Source organism: Rana temporaria, chromosome 4 (assembly GCF_905171775.1).
Source record: "Rana temporaria chromosome 4, aRanTem1.1, whole genome shotgun sequence".
In the NCBI taxonomy this organism is placed as follows: domain Eukaryota; kingdom Metazoa; phylum Chordata; class Amphibia; order Anura; family Ranidae; genus Rana; species Rana temporaria.
In genome coordinates, this window is record NC_053492.1 from 37,129,246 (window position 1) to 37,138,499 (window position 9,254).

Consider the following 9,254-nt stretch of genomic DNA (forward strand, 5'->3'; position numbering starts at 1 on the left):
TTTGGATAGAGTGCCCATACAACCTATTGTGGATATTATGTTGCAACAATATAGATTTGTTATAATGAGATCTAGTGACCAGTTAAGACACAAAAAAACTGCTGTTTATCTTTTAGTAATTTATGATGTGCTTATATGTTTTTTTAAAACGAATTCTCTTGCAATATATTTTTTAAAAATAATTCTCTTGCAATATACATGTGATTTATTTGTCTGTTTGTCTTTTTGGATGTCCAAAGGGTTAAATCTCTCGGTTTGGTACACCTCCCCTTTCTCCTCCCCTTCCTCAAATTCCCCCCCCCTATCTTAGTCTATTTAATTAAACTTTATACCTAGGTCCTATTGACTGTGACAAAGCTCTTGTAAGGGCGAAACGCGTCGTCTAGGATCCCTCTTAATATCCCCCTTTTATGATGGAAGATCCTATTCATGCATAAGAACTTTTATATCCGATTATTTTAATCGCCATGCAACGCTGTTGATTTTTCAACAAGCGCATACTGCAATTTGCCCACTGGAGGGCGCCTAAACTTCTCCCTGCAGTACAGCTGGTTTACTGAAACAGTGTCTCAGACGTGGGACGCTTGCATGTTCACCCAGGGAGAGCGTCCTTTCTGATAGGCTGATCCACCCTGTGTCTCCAGCAGTCACATTTATCGGGTCTGTGAAGCTTCCATACCCGCATAGGAGAGAGCTTAGGATCCCGGACATTGTTACATCAGCCAGGAGAAGGACATTCGATCGATGTGTACATCTGGCTGGGTAATGTACTGTGCTCACCATTTGCACTAATGATGTCTTGCTAGACAGCCCACAAACTAAAACCGCAAGCTTTAACCATTTGAAGTCTGAAGAGGGTGCTGGTCTGATGCAGACATTTGGAAAGTTTTTTTTTTATACTTTTTTTTTTTTATTATATTGTGTACATTGTGGAAACTTTCCCTTTTTTAACCATATAAAGGACTGGATCTTCCGAAAATTAAAGTGTTAATGTATGTTTTTTTCTTCACAAACATTAAGTGGATTTATAATTGGTGAACTTTCAGGAGCGCAGAGTTTTCCTTTTTGGTGGATAAGATATTTCCAACACATAGCATGTACATACCACAAATGACACCCCAAAATACATTCTGCTACTCCTCCTGAGTAAAACGATACCCCATGTGTGAGACTTTTTCACTGCCTGGCCACATACGGAGGCCCAACATGCAGGAAGCGCCATCAGGGGTTTTAGGAGCATAAATTGCACATCTAACTAGTTGACTACCTATTACACTTTTGAAGGCCCTGGAACACCAGGACAATGGAATTACCCACAAAGTGACCCCATTTTGGAAAGCTAATACCCCAACGTATAATCTATGAGGCATAATGAGTCTTTTGAACGGTTTATTTTTTTCCAGCAGTTTTTGGAAAATGTGGAAAAAAAATGAAAACGCATTTTTTTTACACAAAGTTGTCCATTGATAAGATATTTCCAACACATAGCATGTACATACCACAAATGACACCCCAAAATACATTCTGCTACTCCTCCTGAGTAAAACGATACCCCATGTGTGAGACTTTTTCACTGCCTGGCCACATACGGAGGCCCAACATGCAGGAAGCGCCATCAGGGGTTTTAGGAGCATAAATTGCACATCTAACTAGTTGACTACCTATTACACTTTTGAAGGCCCTGGAACACCAGGACAATGGAATTACCCACAAAGTGACCCCATTTTGGAAAGCTAATACCCCAACGTATAATCTATGAGGCATAATGAGTCTTTTGAACGGTTTATTTTTTTCCAGCAGTTTTTGGAAAATGTGGAAAAAAAATGAAAACGCATTTTTTTTACACAAAGTTGTCCATTGATAAGATATTTCCAACACATAGCATGTACATACCACAAATGACACCCCAAAATACATTCTGCTACTCCTCCTGAGTAAAACGATACCCCATGTGTGAGACTTTTTCACTGCCTGGCCACATACGGAGGCCCAACATGCAGGAAGCGCCATCAGGGGTTTTAGGAGCATAAATTGCACATCTAACTAGTTGACTACCTATTACACTTTTGAAGGCCCTGGAACACCAGGACAATGGAATTACCCACAAAGTGACCCCATTTTGGAAAGCTAATACCCCAACGTATAATCTATGAGGCATAATGAGTCTTTTGAACGGTTTATTTTTTTCCAGCAGTTTTTGGAAAATGTGGAAAAAAAATGAAAACGCATTTTTTTTACACAAAGTTGTCCATTGATAAGATATTTCCAACACATAGCATGTACATACCACAAATGACACCCCAAAATACATTCTGCTACTCCTCCTGAGTAAAACGATACCCCATGTGTGAGACTTTTTCACTGCCTGGCCACATACGGAGGCCCAACATGCAGGAAGCGCCATCAGGGGTTTTAGGAGCATAAATTGCACATCTAACTAGTTGACTACCTATTACACTTTTGAAGGCCCTGGAACACCAGGACAATGGAATTACCCACAAAGTGACCCCATTTTGGAAAGCTAATACCCCAACGTATAATCTATGAGGCATAATGAGTCTTTTGAACGGTTTATTTTTTTCCAGCAGTTTTTGGAAAATGTGGAAAAAAAATGAAAACGCATTTTTTTTACACAAAGTTGTCCATTGATAAGATATTTCCAACACATAGCATGTACATACCACAAATGACACCCCAAAATACATTCTGCTACTCCTCCTGAGTAAAACGATACCCCATGTGTGAGACTTTTTCACTGCCTGGCCACATACGGAGGCCCAACATGCAGGAAGCGCCATCAGGGGTTTTAGGAGCATAAATTGCACATCTAACTAGTTGACTACCTATTACACTTTTGAAGGCCCTGGAACACCAGGACAATGGAATTACCCACAAAGTGACCCCATTTTGGAAAGCTAATACCCCAACGTATAATCTATGAGGCATAATGAGTCTTTTGAACGGTTTATTTTTTTCCAGCAGTTTTTGGAAAATGTGGAAAAAAAATGAAAACGCATTTTTTTTACACAAAGTTGTCCATTGATAAGATATTTCCAACACATAGCATGTACATACCACAAATGACACCCCAAAATACATTCTGCTACTCCTCCTGAGTAAAACGATACCCCATGTGTGAGACTTTTTCACTGCCTGGCCACATACGGAGGCCCAACATGCAGGAAGCGCCATCAGGGGTTTTAGGAGCATAAATTGCACATCTAACTAGTTGACTACCTATTACACTTTTGAAGGCCCTGGAACACCAGGACAATGGAATTACCCACAAAATGACCCCATTTTGGAAAGCGAACACCCCAACGTATAATCTATGAGGCATAATGAGTCTTTTGAATGGTTCATTTTTTTCCAGAAGTTTTTGGAACATGTGGAAGAAAAATGAAAACGCATTTTTTTTACACAAAGTTGTATGTTTCTAAGATATTTCCAACACATAGCATTTAGATAGCAAAAATTACACCCCAAAATACATTCTGCTACTCCTCCTGAGTACAACAATACCACATGTGTGAGACTTCTACATAGCCTGACCACATACAGAGATCCAACATGCAAGGAACACCGTCAGGTGTTCCAGAGACACATAGTATGCACATACCAAGAATTACACCTCAAAATACATTATGCTGAGCAAAGCGTAAACAAAAGATTACCTGTGGTAATAGTAGCGCAGTTCTACAGCAGGATAGCACTGGTTCAGGCAGCAGGCAGGGACTTGGTCAGCAACGTCCAGGCAGGGATACTGTCCCGTCAGGGTTAGTGCAGGTGGTCAGTTCATGCAACAGGCAGAGGCATGATGGCATAGGTCCTACAGGCAGCAGGCAGAAGTAGGGCCTCGTTCAGGACAGAATGGGGACAGGGGTAGAGGCTTCTCCCACCCAAATCTCTTTGAAGCCTCCGGGCAACCAGACCCTAATCTAGGATGAGAAAACAAAAAAGTTTTCTTCATCCAGAAAAACTTTTCTGGCGCCCCTCACATATGTGAGACCCCTGTGTTCCCACTAGTTCAGTAGCAGGGTACAAGATCAGTCCATGAGGCAGGCAAAAACATGGTCAAACAGTCCGAGGTCAGTTCCAGATCAGGCAGAGGCAGTACAGAATCGTTAGGCAGAAGAATGGTCGAAAAAACAGTCCAGGGTCAATTCCAAATCGGGCAGAGGCATTACAAAATCGTTAGGCAGAATCGTGGTCAAAAAACAAGCCGGGGTCAGTTCCATATCGGGCAGAGGTATTACAAAATCATTAGGCAGAATCGTGGTCAAAAAACAAGCCGGGGTCAGTTACAGAGCAGGCGGTGGCATAAGGGGTGTGAAGGTGTGTGAAGGCAGGAACGGAGGATTAATACTTTAGTTTGGTGTGGTAACGGCGAAAACAGTTAATTATACAGAGGCCTGGTTGGGAAGGACAATCCACACAATGGAAAGATGTGTCTCGTCTGACTCCATCACTGGCGCATACCTTGCATTTTTTTTGACGTCGTCGGCCTGTTTCTGTGGGAGGGATTTTATCGGGAAAATGACGTTCGGCGAGACGACTTAAAACATCAGATCGGATGGTTTGGGGTGGGCCGTTCGGGAAAATAAGGGCAGTGATAAGGTTCTCTTGGTAGCCAAGGAACTGTTTGGGGTTTTGGGTGGAGTTGCTGTAAATTACATAAGAATTGTATATGGCCAATTGAAAAAAATAAATGGCAACTTTTTTGTACCAATGGTACGTTCTTCTTGTAGCAAGATAGGGTTCAAGCATCTGGTCGTTGAAGTCGACCCCCCCCATAAACAAATTATAGTCCTGGATGCAAGTGGGCTTTCGGATGGTGGTGCCACGCCTTCTGCGGGTTTCAACGACGGTATCATTATGGATGGAAGATAGCATGTACACGTCTCTTCTGTCCTTCCACTTCACCGCCAGAACCGCATTGTTACGCAGACTTGCTGATTCTCCTCTTTTCAGCGTTGTGTTCACCAGGCTTTGAGGAAAGCCTTTCCTATTGTTTCTGACGGTGCCACAAGCCGGGGTCTGCTTCCGGTGCAGGTTGTGGAACAGGGGAAGAGAGGTGTAGAAATTATCTACGTATAGATGATAGCCTTTTTCCAATAGGGGGTTAATGAGTTCCCAAACAATTTTGCCACTTGATCCCAAGTAGTCTGGGCAATTAGGGGGATTGAGCTGGGTGTCCTTGCCTTCGTATACTCTGTAGGCATACAGGTATCCTGTGACTCGGTCACACAATTTGTAGACCTTCACGCCATAGCGGGCTCTTTTGCTGGGCATGAATTGTTTTATTTGGAGTCTGCCACTAAATTTAACAAGCGATTCATCCACACAGATGTGTTGGTCCGGGGTATATAATTGGGGGAATTTTTCTGAAAAATAATTCAGTAAGGGCCGAATTTTGAAAAGTCTGTCATGTTCTGGATGATTTCGGGGATGGCTCTGGGTATTGTCGTTGAAATGTAAGAATCTCATTATGGCAAAGTATCGGGATCTGGGCATTACGCTGGAGAAGATGGGCATGTGGTAGATCGGGTTTTTGGACCAAAAGGCACGGTAAGTGTTTTTTGGGTTGAGTCCCATACAAAATGTTAGGCCTAAAAAAAATTTAAACTCCTCCACCGTAAGGTCTCTCCACTGGAAGGGACGGGCATGGTATGACGTGGGATTATTTGCAATAAATTGCTGTGCAAATCGGTTGCACTGGGCCACAATTTCGGATAGCATGTCTTCTGTGAACATTAGATTGAAATAATCAATTGGGGTGAAATTCTCCGTGTTCACTTGGATTCCTGGCTGGGCCGTGAAAGGGGGAATGTTGGCTTCTCCTGAAGTAGAAGGAAGCCACAAGGGGTTCTGAAGGGCATAGGGAAGGCTGGCATGGGTCCTGGAAGTTTGTTGCCGAGGCACTGCGGTGCTGGCGGATGGCCCTGCAGTGCTGGCGGATGGCCCTGCAGTGCTGGCGGATGGCCCTGCAGTGCTGGCGGATGGCACTGCGGTGCTGGTGGATGGCACTGCCTCCTCACTAGAACGCCTTCGTTTAGCCGGCCGGCTATCTTCCTCCTCTGAGTCACTCAGTGTTCCGCTACTGAGGGCGGGCTCATAATTGACGTCCAACTCAGAATTTGAATTTGAAAGGGACTCTGAAAGAGAGAGCTCCCCGTTGCTCTCGTCGGGGGCAGACATGATTTGGAATGCCTCCTGAAGGGAATAGGACCTTTTGGACCTTTTGGACATGGTTGCTGATGCAACTGCACAGGTGTGTGCTAAGCCTTCACTGATGGGCACTGATGAGGTGGAGAAGATCGGCACTGATGAGGTGGAGCAGATGGGCACTGATTGGCGGAGCAGATGGGCACTGATGAGACGGCACAGATGTGCACTGATAATGCTGCACAGATGTGCACTTATAATGCTACACAGATGGGCACTGATTGGCACAGGTGGGCACTGAGGTGGCACTGATGTGGCGGCACAGGTGGGCACTGATGTGGCGGCACAGGTGGGCACTGATGTGGCGGAACAGGTGGGCACTGATTGGCAGCACAGGTAGGCACTGATAATGCTGCACAGATGTGCACTAATAATGCTGAACAGATGTGCACTGATAATGCTGCACAAATGGGCACTGATTGGCACAGGTGGGCACTGATGTGGTGGCACAGGTGGGCACTGATGTGGCGGCACAGGTGGGCACTGATGTGGCGGCACAGGTGGGCACTGATGTGGCGGCACAGATGTGCACTAATTGGCGGCACAGATGTGCACTGATTGGCGGCACAGGTAGGAACTGATTTGGCGGCACAGGTGGGCACTGATGTGGCGGCACAGGTGGGCACTGATGTGGCGGCACAGGTGGGCACTGATGTGGCGGCACAGGTGGGCACTGATGTGGCGGCACAGATGTGCACTGATTGGCGGCACAGGTAGGAACTGATTGGCGGCACAGGTAGAAACTGATTGGCGGCACAGGTGGGCACTGATGTGGCGGCACAGGTGGGCACTGTTGTGGCGGCACAGGTGGGCACTGATGTGGCGGCACAGGTGGGCACTGATGTGGCGGCACAGGTGGGCACTGATGTGGCGGCACAGGTAGGAACTGATTGGCAGCACAGGTGGGCACTGATGTGGCGGCACAGGTGGGCACTGATGTGGCGGCACAGGTGGGCACTGATGTGGCGGCACAGATGGGAACTGATTGGCGGCACAGGTGGGAACTGATTGGCGGCACAGGTAGCAACTGATTGGCGGCACAGGTAGCAACTGATTGGCGGCACAGGTGGGCACTGATTGGCACTGATGAGGTGGCAAAGGGATGGCACTGTATGTTCAACACGGATGGCACTGGGATTGCACAGGGATGGCACTGGGATGGCACTGGGATGGGCACTGGGATGGGCACTGTAAACGGGCACTTTTTTTCACAGTAATTGACAGTTATCAGACCTTCTCTCTCCTCACACGCGCTGTCTGTGTGAGGAGGGAGAGGCGGCAATGAGAGATGATCTCATATGTTTACATTTGAGATCATCTCTTATTGGCCACATAGATCGCATCGCAAATGGCCACTCTGATTGGCCGTTTGCGGCGATCTGTAATTGGCTGTGTCCAGGGGACACGGCCAACACAGAATTTCCCCGCAGCGCGCTCGGGAGCGCGCGCGGGGAACGAACAAACAGGAGGATGTCAAATGACGTCCTCTTGGATTTTGAGGTCCGCGCTGAAGCCGTCATTCGGCTATAGCGCGGGCCGGAAGAGGTTAAGGACCCTTTCACACAGGCCGCTTCAATTACCATCACCGGGGGTGTCTGTGACTGGGCGGATGACAGGTCTGTGTCTGCTCAGTTTTAGTGGAGCAAACAGACCCCGCTCTGCTCTATGGGTGGCCAGGGGTAAACGGACTCCGCTGCCTGTTTTCACGCAACTGCCTCCGATCCATCCAAATGGAAAAGGATGCAGTCCTCCTCCATTTTTTTTAGCAGGCCTAAACCAGATTTAGTGGTAGACAGGAGTAAACAGACACAAGTCCAATTACACTCGCTAGTGCATAGTAATGCATGTACCTTCCAATTAGGTGCACCTGAAAAACTGACAGGTGGACCTGATTGGATTGCCTGTGTGAAAGGGCCCTTAGCATGCAAATTTGTATGGTGGGGATGCTCACCACTATACTAAAGAGAAAAAATGTGCGAGACTTGCTCCCATTCCATCAACATAGCAATCACCTACAGGTTTTTCCCCTTTTCCAGGCTATGGTGCATCTTCTAAACTCCTGACCATGCCATTGTATGAACTATGTTGTATGTCGCATACTCAAAGGCTTCTGCACTCGATATTCTTTGTTCAACGATCCTAGCCATCATACAACTCAGTAGATTGGACACATCTAGTGATGTCATGGGATTATTGTGGGTGGACAGTGCTGGAGAGTCAGCATATATTGCAGTCAGGGTTGTTTTTGTAATCTAGGATCTCATCAGTTGAGCCCCTCAACAGTTATTATTCCTTAACGTAAAATAGATCTTTTGTTCAATAATGATATATAAAGGATTAAATTGACATAAAATGTGTTGGGGAGAGATCAAATTATTTTCTATTGTTCGGAAGGCAACTATTTTCACCACGATACCTCCAACAACCCATGGGATAGACCAACTAGAGAGACTGGCTATAAATAAGTACAAATTTGAAGTAGACTGATAAAGTAGAAGTTCAAAACTCTATTTTATAGGGAAAATCTAAAAATGTGCCTTAGAAGTAGCCCGAAAACGTTAGCTATTGAAGTCTACCTGAAAAATTGCTTTGCACTTCCTCTGCTTAGGCTCTCCAGTTTCATAGCTGTATAGGTGAAACTCGAAAAATTTGAATATCGTGCAAAAGTTCATTTATTTCACTAATGCAACTTAAAAGGTGAAACTAATATATGGTGCCAAGTAGCAGGTATGGCCACAGCCTGGAGAGAATTGTCAGGAAAGGGCCATTCAAAAGTGTTGGGGACTTTCATAAGGATTGGACTAAGGCTGGAGTCAGTGCATCACAAGCCACCACACACAGACGGATCCTGGACATGGGCTTCAAATGTCGTATTCCTCTTGTCAAGCCACTCCTGAACAACAAACATCAGAAGCATCTTACCTGGGCTAAAGAAAAACACACCTGGTCTGTTGCTCAGTGGTCCAAAGTCCTCTTTTCTGATGAGAGCAAATTTTGCATCTCATTTGGAAACCAAGGACCCAGAGTAT